Genomic DNA, 12,160 nt, shown 5'->3' with positions numbered 1-12,160 from the left:
TGATCCACCCCCCATTATGTGATAACATACTATTTTTTCTGCATGAGCCGTCTCATTCAGTGCACAATGTTCAATATTTATGTTGATTCTCAGGATTCAGTAAGCATCTCTCATTCACTACATACCTACTTCCACACTGACCACCAGAATCTTCACATTTTACCAGGAAACACATAACTACAGCTGTTTTGAGTCATTACTGTGGGAGAATGTAGTGGTTTTCTTACAAGGGTTCTGAGAGTGCAGAACGATATAGTAATACTCTAAGAACTATGAATTAACTCTAGTATGCACTTTTAAAATTATATTTTTAATTTAATAATTGTAAATTTACTATAGGATAATAAGATACTATTTTAATGTAACATTTTAGTGCTATAGCTTTTGATAATTATTTTACTATACCTACAGTTTTGCTATAAAATTATAATTTTACTATTAGAAATGTTTTCCTTAGCCTTAACAAGCTCAAACAAACTGATTAAAAACCTGTAAGCCCAATCAAACTCCCATTGAAGTCAATAGTGCTGGTTCAGACCCTTATGCAGGGATCACTTCATTTCTTTTCAGTTTGCATCCTAGGAATATTTTTGTAGGGGTTATTTTACAAAAAGTAAAGGTCAGAATTACAAAAGTTCCTCAGTCAGCTTGGTAATGGACTCTTACAATTGTTGCTGTGTATTTAAGGGAACAAATTTTGTTTTTATTTTTACCAGGAGACTATGTAGCAGTGGACTCGTTAAGGAGACAGCACACACACATGCATGCATGTGCGCACCCCACCATCGCATCTTTGTGTGCATCTGCTCCCAGCATAACTTCATAGAGTAGATATATCCTTATTTTTCAGCTAAAAGATGCTATATATAAATAAATGAAACCAATTTAAGTCATCTTTCTTTTAAAAGCATGATTTTGCTCCCTGTAATATTTTGTTTCCAAGCTACCTTTGAATAACTGCAGTTAACAGCGTTCCCCCTATTTCGCTTTGGAGATTATTCCACAGTCAAATCAACCTTATTGTAAGTAAATTTTTGTAAATGTCCAGCCTGAATTTTCTTTTCTTGCCTTCCATCCTGCTACTCACTCTGTAATTTGTAGTTACAGCTATAAGTACAAGCGGAATCCTGCTTGTGGGTTGCTATTCATTGATTAAGATAAATTGCTCATTAGCACAGCAAGAAGTACTGTTAATGTGCATCCATTTGATTTGCTTGCTTACAGAGCAACTGCAACCATTGAAATTACATTTTTAAGTGAGGGGCAGAATATAGAAATTAGTGATTTGGGTACTAAATACCATCTCTGTCTCTCTCTCTGTCTCTCTCTCTCTCTCTCCCTCCCTCTTCTAGGTTTCTTGTTGAGAGTTTCTCTTAAGGACTAAGATCCATGTCTGCGTAGGCACCTAAATCCCAAACATAGGGACACAACTCCTAGTTTTGGGCTCCACCAAGATTCACAGAACCCCTGCTTGGCGGCCACCTAATCCTGTAGGCACCTAAACCTCACTCAGTGCCTACAATTTTGCTGCGAGTCTCCTAGGCGTCTATGTTTCTGCACTCAGAGATGCGCACTGTAGTCTCACGCTAAGCCAGCAGTTCCCCAACGAGGGGGCATGACCCCAAGTGGGGTTGCGCCATCAGCAGATGGGGTTGTGGCAATCCCGAGTGTACAGACGCCATTTTGCTCCACACAGCATGGCCTTGCGGGTATGGTGCATGCAAGGCCAGGCTGTGCAGAGTATAACATTTGGTAATGGCATCCTGCATGCTGTCTGGGCTCACGGGAGGCTGAAAATGGGGTCATGCAGGCAAAAAGTTCAGGAACCGCTAGATATACGAATGTCTATTTCCTGCCTAAGCCCCAACATGACCCACAAAGCCTGGGAAGATAGGCTTTGCCCACTTCTTTCGCCTGCGGGACCTGATCTGGTAGGCGAGCTCCGAGCATGCCTTTTGGACTGGGTTCCATTCAAAATCTGGCCAGAGGAGGAGGCAGCAGTGGGGGCCCCATCATAATGCTTAGCCCAGTGCACTCATCTGCAATGTGGGACACCCACGTTCAATGCCCCCCTCTGCCTGCTGTAGAGAAAAGGATTTGAACAGGGGTCTCCCACCTTTGAGGTGAGTGCCCTAATCACTGGGCTATGAGATATTCTCATGTGGCTCTCCCTCAATCTCCCCTGTTGAAGTTGTTCCACTTGGGATAAATCAGAGTCACCGGAGCAGGGGGACCAGACTCAGGTCTCCTCAGTCCCAGATGAGTGTTCCTAACCTCTAGGATACAGTGTCATTCTCTCTCTCTGCCCCGATGTCTATTTAGGTATTTATCCAAAGTGAAACAGTTTGAACAGGAGACCCTGAGAGACCCACATCAGAATAGCCCAGTGCTTAGGGCACTTTATTCAGAGGTAGGATTCTGCCTGATGGGGAGAAGGGGAAATTGAACCCAGGTCTCCTACATCCCAAGGGAGTTCTTTAACCACTGGGCTAAAGGAGGTATCACTGACGCTTCCTCCTATTTGGGGTTGAGTTAGGTGCCTGCTTAGCTCATTCTCACAAGAAACTGGTTAGGCACTTAAGTCATCTGGCTCCAGGAGTGGGGCTCCAGGCTGTAGATTGCAAGCAGAGATAGGGACCTCTCTGCAGCCTGGATTTAGGCACCTAACTTTGTGAGAGGGGTGGGGCTCATGACACACCCATCTTGTCTGCATGCAACTAGCTTAGGCAGGAAGCCACCTAATGTGCTGGCTTTTGAGGATCCCATTCTTAAAGCACCCATCTCTCTCCATTCATTGTCCATGGAGCTTAGCTCAGCTTTGTAGATTCCATTGCAATGCTGAGTGCTGCAACTCTGAACTCCCTTTGAGGATCTGGGCCTAAATCCTGAGAAACTACATATCTACAATCCATACTATGCCAGGTGCCATTCTATCTTAAATCAGGGCAAGTTTGGCCACTAACTTCCAAGGACGCAGACTTGGGCCCATTGATTTCAATGGGAATTGCTGGTGCTCACCACCTCTAAAATTCTATGCAGGCAGCAGCAGGGACACTCCTAGAAGCATCAGCAAAGGCTGCAGGGCTTTATTTGATTTGGCAATTTCCCAGGCCTGGAACCAATGCAATTTTCATTCTTTGAAACATACCATCCCTTGGATATATAGTACCATGGAATATTCAGCATAGAACTGTCCTCCCTTACAAATTCCTGTTTGCGGGGATTGTGTTTGTACAGGACTTTCTTCGAAAAGGGAATAACAAGGAAAGAAAGTGTAAAGAAATGTATAATGAACTGTGTTAGAAAAACACATATTATATATTTAATAGTGTAATAAGAAAATGTAAAGGAATTTGTTGCATCCTGTAAGTATCTTGATGACACAGCTCTCAAAACACTGGTAAAACAACTTCAAAGGCTAAAAAAAATCATGAAGCTGGTTTGTGTCTTACCTAGAGTGGACTGTTGGTCGGTGTAGATAACAGGGCCAAGCACACTAGACAAATGTGTGATTTATTTAGAGCCAAATGCAACTCTCCTTAGTAAGACAGACGAGGGGGGATGGGTTCTGACTGGACATGACTAGTCAACCAAGGCCACAAGATGCAGACAAGTATGAATAATACAACTGTTTTAAGAAATAATGGAATATGTAAAAGCAATAAAAAGACAGCTGGTTAAAAAAATAGACAAGGCGGTACCAATTAGAGTTTTAGCAGGATAAATAAAAAACGATGAGTGAGAAGGATTTGGAGTTAGTTATTATATGTGTATGAAATATATTTAGAATGGAATGGTTATAAATAAGGTAGTTTTAATAACGTGTTCCTGCTTGATGTTACGAGACAAGGTGTAACGGACGCATGTATAAACAAAGGGGGCTGGAGGAGCAGCAGCCAAGCAGGACCCTATCAGAGAGAACCAGCATGGACCTGATGACAAAAACAGCCTACCTATACCCCAGAACGGGGTAACTGATTGTTACTCTATCCTGCTCTCTCTGCTTTACTTCTGCTTGATTAAGTTGGTGATATATGGTCCTAAAATTCTCTTATTAAAGCTTAAAACTAGTTAGGCTTAGTAATCGGGTTGGAAAAAACACCCCCTCAAATGATAAATGTTTTAACGACAAAAAGCGCTGGTATGGACAGCGCATTGTTGGCAAGAGCCATTCTCTCGCCGACAAAGCTACTGCCCCTCGTTGTGGGTGGTCTTATTTTGTTGCTGGGAGAGCTCTCTCCTGGTGACAACGAGTGGCCACACTGCTTACCCCACAGTTGTAAGGTGCACAGTGTAGACATAGCCGTAGACGCTGGGAGTTGCAACTCCTAACTTTTAGGCACCCTGCTGCCTAGAAGAATTCACAACTGAGAGTTAGGCACCTACGGTCCCTGTGCAACGCACGGAAAGAGGTAGGCGCCTAGGCAAGAGATTCACAGAAGCCAAGACACTGAGTGGGGAGCTGCCAAAGTCCCACCCCTCAAAAGGAGTTAGGTGCCTCTGCTCGGGATTCTCCCTCTCTAGTCAGGCTCCTAAGCCAGCCCTTTCTTATGAAAAATTGTGATGGTTCTACCACTGCCACACTGATACCAAATAGCCCAGTGGTTAGAGCATTCATCTGAGATGTGGGAAACCCAGTTTCAAATCCCCACTCTGCCTGATGAGATGCAGGGCCTTGAACCCAGGTCCCCCATCTCACTGGTGAGTATACTAACCAGTGGGGTGTAGGCTATTGCGTGGTGTGGCTGTCACAATCTCTCTTATTGAAGTATAAGGGACTGCAATCTGTGCACTAACCACTAGGCTCTCTCTGGCCCAATGTCTACCTAAAGCTCTGCTCCAACACTGATTGGGGATTTGAACCTCGGTCTCCCACATCCCAGGTGAATGCTCTATCCACTGGGCTATTGGGTCTAAGGGAGACAACATTATCACCATCCTCCTTCCTACTCCTCGTGGATTGGGTGTGCTGAGAACATGCCTGCAGGATCAGGCGACACAGGTGGAGGAACGGCTACTTTGAGAAACCCACCAGGGCTTAGGCATGAGCTAGGTGCCGAGTTGTTCGGCAGTGTCAGGAATTAGTTGGCAGTGCGCACATACATCTGCAGAAATGTAGGTGCCTACGGGACTTTAGATGCCTTCAGGGTTAGGTGACAGCTGAATGGTGGTGGTTTGTGAATGCCAGTGATGCCAAAATGTTGGACTTTAGTGCCTAAAGGGGCAGTTAAGTACCTAAGTCCCCTTGGGAATCTAGCCCAAAGATTAATAGCTGTATTAGGTTTCCTGTGAGAACTCTATTTCATTTACAGATACTTGCCAAAAATCTACAATACATAAAACAAACCCCATGAAATTAGAAAGACAGGGAAAAACTGTCATGTACTAAAATCATAAGGTGACAGCCTGATGTTGTACTCCTGTACGCACTGGATGATCCACAACCCTGTATCTGGTGGACGATGCCCAAGCTTAGTAAAGAAACGCAAACAAAAGCAACGTAAAAATGCAGGAAAAGCTCTGCATCTGAGAAACGGGGAGATAAATTAATAAAGAAGAAAACAGAGAAGCCATTAGCGAGCCTCTCATTCAGCCCATAGCTACGTGCTACACTGAATGCACTATTAACAAGCTGCAGGCTACCATATGTTCTGGCTGGCTCCAGTGCCTTGGAAAGGAAACAATGCTTGCTACCCATAACAGAACTCAGGTTCAGTATTTTGTGATGAGTGGGAGCAGGCTCCTTTGGACAAGCTAACCCTTTTCACAACATGAGGAGGAAATGACATGCCAATAGCAAAGTTTCATGGCGGATGCACAGGATGTGGTGAGGGTGGGCATTAAGGAGGTGTTGGGAGCAACTCCTCAGTTAAGATTGTTGAGATTTAAGTTTAAAGCAGAACTAGAACCTTCCTGCTTCACACTTAAATGGACAAATTCACTCTCAGATCTGGCACAATAACCACAGGGTGGTTTGCATTAGTAGAGATCACGTCTCTCACCCTCTGTCCATAGCCCCTTCTAGCTCAAACCCTATGCGACATCTGAATTCCCTCCACTCACCCATCAAGCCTCTAACAGCCTGGTACAACTCCATTCCTGCCCCTCCTATTAACTCAACTCACATTTTCCTCCACATCCAGTCTCATGGACAGCTCCTCTCATCAACATTCATAATCCCCAATGTTCCTTCTCCCCACCATGTTCAGCTTTTATACTTTGATAGAGCAATTCTGTCAGCTACTCCGGGCAGAGCAGACTGAAATTTTCCAATCTAAAAGATGAAGATCTCGGAAAGTTACAAGCAATGAAAAACAGGTTAGAATAGAAAATTTTATGCAACCTTAACAGTAAAAACCACACTCCCACTATACTAAACTACACTCTTGTAACACCTTTCATGCAAAGATCTTAAAGTGGTTTATAAATATTGTATGCCACATCTACACCCTCCTCCACTTCTTTCGGGGCCCCAATCTCATCTGGCCCTATCGGTGACACCATAATACAAAAAACAAAACAAAACAAAACTAAGGGCTTGCATACAAGGTGCAGAAGGACTATATTACCACACACTAGGTACTTTTTCAGAGTGAGCTAACAGGATCTACATGGGACAGTTACAATCCAATACATTAGAGTACTCTCAAAATCACATCCCCCTAGTTCGCTGCTGGTGTCATGTAGACAAGCCCTAAAAGCTTCCCAATATCTCTGTAAGGTAGGTAAGGGTTATTATACATATTTCAAAGATGGGGAAACTGAGGCACAAAGACATTAAGGAACTTGCCACTGACCACACAGTAAGCCGGTGGCAGAGCTGTGAACAGAACCCAGGAGCACCTGGTTGTTACCACCACCTGTTCTCCCTGCCACAGCCCAGAAAGAACTCAGGAGTCCTCATTTATGGTTCCCTGTTCTAATCATTAGAGTACACTCTCCCCCAGAGAAAGGGACAGAACCCATGAATCCTGAATTCTAGTTCACAGCTGTAACCACAAGACAACACTCCATTCACAATACTGGAAGTTCCCTAAAACTTCAGAAGAAAAGCCATGAAGTAAACTTAGAAGATATAAGAAAAATAGTGATTAAGCAGGCACAACTAAATCCTGCAAAGGAATTATGCTTTCTAGACAAAGGGCAGCTGTCAGCCGAGTAATCACTGAACACCTTCAGCGAAGAAACCAAATGATCTCTTTTGCAGAGAATGACAGTAAAGAATTAAAATGAAAAGTGGCCAAATAATTTACATGAAATGAGAATCCATAAGATTGGAAAGAATGGAGATATCCTTGAAGCAGTTTCATTTCAATAACACTGAAGTCTAGAAAAATTGCAGATTCAGAGAAAACCTCTCTTTCAGGGATAATGTGCCTAGAACAATGACAGTCAGAGAATCCATCTCAGCCCAGGGCTCTGTAATGTACATTTACACATCTCCACCAAGGTGCCCCTATTTGAATTATAGCAATAGCTGCCAACCTTTTTGCTCAGTTCTAGAGTTCAGTTTTCCAGGCCAAGATCTTGTATACACCAACTAATGCCCTCAGCCTCCCATTCTGTTGTGATCCCACTGATCCACAGTAGGAGTTTTATTGCTCCACTTCTAATTATTGGAAAGACAAGGGTTTGAAGTAACCTAAGCTCCTTAGCAGTGTAAGGATGGGCAGCGCTGGGGCATCACTACTGGGGCTAGGAGAGGGGGTCTAGGGTATTAGTTTCAAAAGCCTGAAACACCAATACTGCCAAACAGACCCATGGCTTGGAACTATTAGTACAGGGTGCCACTCTAGCAGCCTGGGATTCAGGATACCTAATCATTTCCACATGCAATTCATTTCTATTCGTCAAGGAAGCTTTTGAGCTGTGAAATATTCCATCTTCTGTGGGGGTCTCTGGGTACCTGCTGGAGCCTGAACAGCGCCCTGTGTTATAGCCACCATCTGTCCAGGGGAGGGAGAGAGTGACAATCCCTCAACACCAGCTCCCATTTGGTTATTGCTGATGGATATAAACTGCCTGTCCCACAAGGGGCTGTGTTCATGCTCCTGCAGTCCTCCTGCTTCCAGACACATACTCTTTTTTCAAGGCCCGAGTTGTGTTCAGTAGCCGTAGGCCGCCACAAATTTAAACTCCACGTTTACTCTGTTTGAAAACCACATCACACTCTGCTTTCCAAACAAGCGCAGAAGTTCTGCCAGCTGCTTCAACTGAATTGCCGACTTTATGCCTCATTAGTGTATTCATCAAGGTGGCATGTCTCTGGCTAGGTCAGGGGTCTCAAACATGCGGCCCGAGGGGTAATTTTCTATGGCCCGCCAGCTCCCTGCGGCCCCCACAGCATTTACCTAGAGTGGCTCTGGCCCGGCAGGCTCCCCGCCTACCTGCCCTGCCCCTGCGTCCCTCCGGGAAGCGGCCGGGACCTGGGGGAGGGGAAGCGCCGGACCCGCCCCCAAACCCCACCTGCAGCCAAACCCCCTGCCCTGAGCCCCCTGCTGTACCCCACACCCCTCCTGCATCCCGACCCCCTGCCTTAAGTCCCCTACTGCACCCCTCCTGCACCCCAACCCCCTGTCCTGAGCCCCCGACGCACCCCGCACCCTGGCCCCCTGCCCCTGACGCACCCCGGCCCCCTGCCCTGAGCCCCCGATGCACCCCACACCCCTCCTGTACCCCAACCCCCTGCTGCACCCTGCACCCCTCCTGCTCCCCCTGGGGCAGGGAGGAGGCGGAGTTGGGGTGGGGATTTCAGGAAAGGGGTTGGAATGGGGGCAAGGAAGGAGTGGGAAGAGGCAGGGCCTCACGGAAGGGGTGGAGTGGGGGCTGGGCCAGGGCAGCAGTGGGGGTGGTGGTGGTGGTCAGTGGTGCGGCTGTTGGGCCAATGTACTAGTCCTCATGTGACCCTCGTGGTCATTTGAGTTTGAGACCCCTGGGCTAGGTCTACACCACAGCTTATGTCGGTATAACTTATGTCACTCAGGGATGTGAGGAAGCGACCCCCCGAGCAACATAAGTTACACTGACCTAAGCGCCGGTGTGGACAGCGCTATGTTGGCAGGAGAGCTTCTCCTGCTGACATAGCTACCACCGCTTGTTGGACATGAAGAGATTAAACAGCTTGCTCAAGGTCATATAGGTAGTCTGTAGCAGAGTAGAGACTCAAACCTAGATCTCCTGAATCCCCACTAAGTGCTTTAACCACACGACCATAGTTCCTTTCGCCAATATCTATCAAATGAGGCAATACTGTTTATTTAGTGTTAAAGACCATTTCTCTCCTCATTAGTCAATTTTGCAGTTGAGGTCAGTGAGATGCCAGAGCTACCAATCTCCCAAATGGGGACGAGAGTAGTCCTGTGGGAGGCTCCTAGACTGTGGCTTCCACACAGAGAAATAGTTGGTAATTATAGCTATCTTAGGTTTTTCTATTGCTGTCTGCAACTGCAGGATCTATGCATCTAGCTAGGAGTCTTTGTAGATTAAATGATCATAATAGTCCTGGCCTTTAAGTCTGACCTCCTGCATAACCCAGGCCAAAGAACCTCATCAAGCCCGTATCTTCTGGCTGAGCTAGAGTGGATCTTTTAGAAAGAGAGCTCCAGTCTTGATTTAAAGACTTCAAGAGATGGACAATCCACTGCATTCCTAGATAATTTGTTGCAATGGTTAATTACCCTTACTGTTTAAAAAAAAACTTCAGCTTTCAAGCATTGGATTTTGTTATGCCTTATTCAGTGAGACTAAAGAGACATCATCAGACATCTCGTCCCCAGAAAGGGACTTGTAGACTATGATCAAGGCATCTCTTAACCTTCTCTTGGATAAACTACATATTTTGAGCTTCTTGAGTGTCTCACTATAACAGCATATCTTCCAGGTCTCAGAAAGTTCTTGTAGCTCTTTTCATGGAAGGAATGAGTGTGGAGGATGGATCTTAATGGGTGCAGGTTATTTAGAAAACCATAGATAGATGAAATAGTCATTACATTTTAATATACTTTATATATATAATGAATTTCACAAGATTTTTAAAAAAAATATTTACCATGATTTTACAATTTCCTTTACTACAAATAAGTGTTGGATCTCCCAGGAGAAACAGCGATTTACGAAATGCTTCCCAGCATGCATATAGTTTGATATTGTAGATTAGGCACAGGTAATGCATCTCCTGTAGCAATGCATGAGAAAGCAAAGACTTTCAAAGCTACTATAAGACTAACTGTATTTTTAAAATATTTTTCTCCTCACTAATTTGACAGCAGTTTCAAGCACAGGAAAGTTCTATCAAACTATTAAAATTATCTCAAAATGTGTTTAAAAACTGAATTTACCTTACAATAACTTTGAAAGTCTCATGCCTTCGGAGGGTGATCTTCACTTCCTAATCTATAGCATCAGACTGTCAAAGTAACTACTCTCTAATTGTTAATTATTCTTTATTCTAACTAAGACATTTTTAATTTAATTTTAAGGCGTAATTTATTCTTTCTGTTAATTGAATATGGTAATTAGAATATTTTTGATAACACAGAAATTTTCTGCTCAACAGAAAGATTCTCAATTATTAAACATTTGAAACAGAGAGGTCCTTCGTGGTTAAAACACCTTGAAGGCACTAAATGCAGACAGTGGTTAAAATTGTTGAGAGAGGCCCCTGGCTTAACTGTGTTGCTGGTTCCTAGAACAAATATGTACAGAACCACTGACAGACAAAAAGAGAAGAAAAGGGACAGGAAATTTTTTAAAGCTTGCAAGTAGATAAAACACCAAGACTTGATAAAGTGTGAATTATTCTGTAATAATTCACAACTAGCTGGGGCGATACACCTTGAAAGCTGTGCTTAACAATGCACCTAAGTAGGAATCATTATAGCTTGTCTTATTGCTTTATTTACTTGATATATATGTTACTTAACATCGGAACTATACACTTCAGATATATTTATGTACCTTGATATTAACTCCTCTGTGCATAAGCTTCTCTTGCAAAGATTTAATAGGGTAACAAGTGAGACCTTTATATAGACGCCCATCAAACAAGGAACTCATTCAAAACTTTAAACCTTGTGCAAGTGTTACTAAACTACCCCCAAATATAGTTATCCAGCTATACTGCCTTTTGCTGTGGATTAGTTAGTTCTCATAAATTAAGTCAAGGAAGAGTCAGTTCTTGGATAGGGAACCTCCAAGGAACATCTAAGTGCTGCAGAAAGGGGTGTTGCCAATTCAGCAATGGCACCCTTCCTGACGAATCAATGCACCACCAAAGTCTAGTGGGTATTCTGCTGCTGGAGGTACCATCCTGCAGAGATGTATGGTAAAACTGAGGTCCTGACCACTTGTGATCATTAAAGGTTTCATTTCGTCAGAGCAGTGAATGCAAGTTTTCAGGGCTTGATTGGATACTATAGTAAAGGGTAACAGTGGATTACTTGTCTTAAACCTCATTCAGAGCTCTTGCAAAAAGTGCCCGGGAATCTTTAACGACAAGATATGTTTTATGTCACATTTGGAACACAGTCATTCTGGCAACCCAGCCCAGCCCTGCCCTGCCTTCAAAACTGCATAGGGGCATAAAGTTCTGTTCTGAGTCAGGAGGAGTTCTGTAGTGCCAATTACAAGAGTTTAAAAACAAGGAACCCAAAATCATGATTTTTTTTTTAAACAAGGGGGGGGCGTATTTGTATTTGCCTTCTGGGTTTTGAGCATTTAGGGTTCACTATGGTCACATTTCTCAGCCTCTCTCTGCAACCTTGTAGGTCAGAAATTTGCTTTAAAAAAAAAAAAAAAGCTGAGATGCTCACCTCATCACATGCCTCCAGGAGTTAAGGGTTTAAGAAAAATACCAAATATAGTGAGATTCATGATAAAATCATGAGAGCTGTCAACACGGAGTGCGCTATTGCTGAATTACCAGCACCCGTTCCTCACAGTGTCCTAGGTTTCCCTTTGCCATTTTTCAAGTACTGACCTGACCCAGCCCTGCTTAGCTTGGGACAGCTTAAGCAATCACAGTCGGAAGGTAAAGTTGCAGGCCAGATAACATCTGGAAGTCATTAATGGATTATACACAGGTTCAAAAGACCAGTTCAGGCCACTTCTTATGTGGTGGCATGTAAAGGTGCTTGGCAAAATGCAGGATTAAACTATCTAG

The 12,160-nt window shown here is 44.0% G+C and overlaps 1 protein-coding gene across 18 annotated transcripts in view; it reads right to left on the bottom strand.

Moving 5' to 3' along the window:
• Positions 1-12,160, bottom strand: part of HMBOX1 (homeobox containing 1) — a 154,264-nt gene that overhangs the window by 8,755 nt on the left and 133,349 nt on the right. The window lies entirely within an intron of this gene.

This window comes from Dermochelys coriacea, chromosome 3 (assembly GCF_009764565.3).
Source record: "Dermochelys coriacea isolate rDerCor1 chromosome 3, rDerCor1.pri.v4, whole genome shotgun sequence".
Lineage (NCBI taxonomy): Eukaryota > Metazoa > Chordata > Testudines > Dermochelyidae > Dermochelys > Dermochelys coriacea.
Note: the sequence above shows the minus strand (reverse complement) of the source record. Positions and strands in the feature narration are given on the sequence as shown.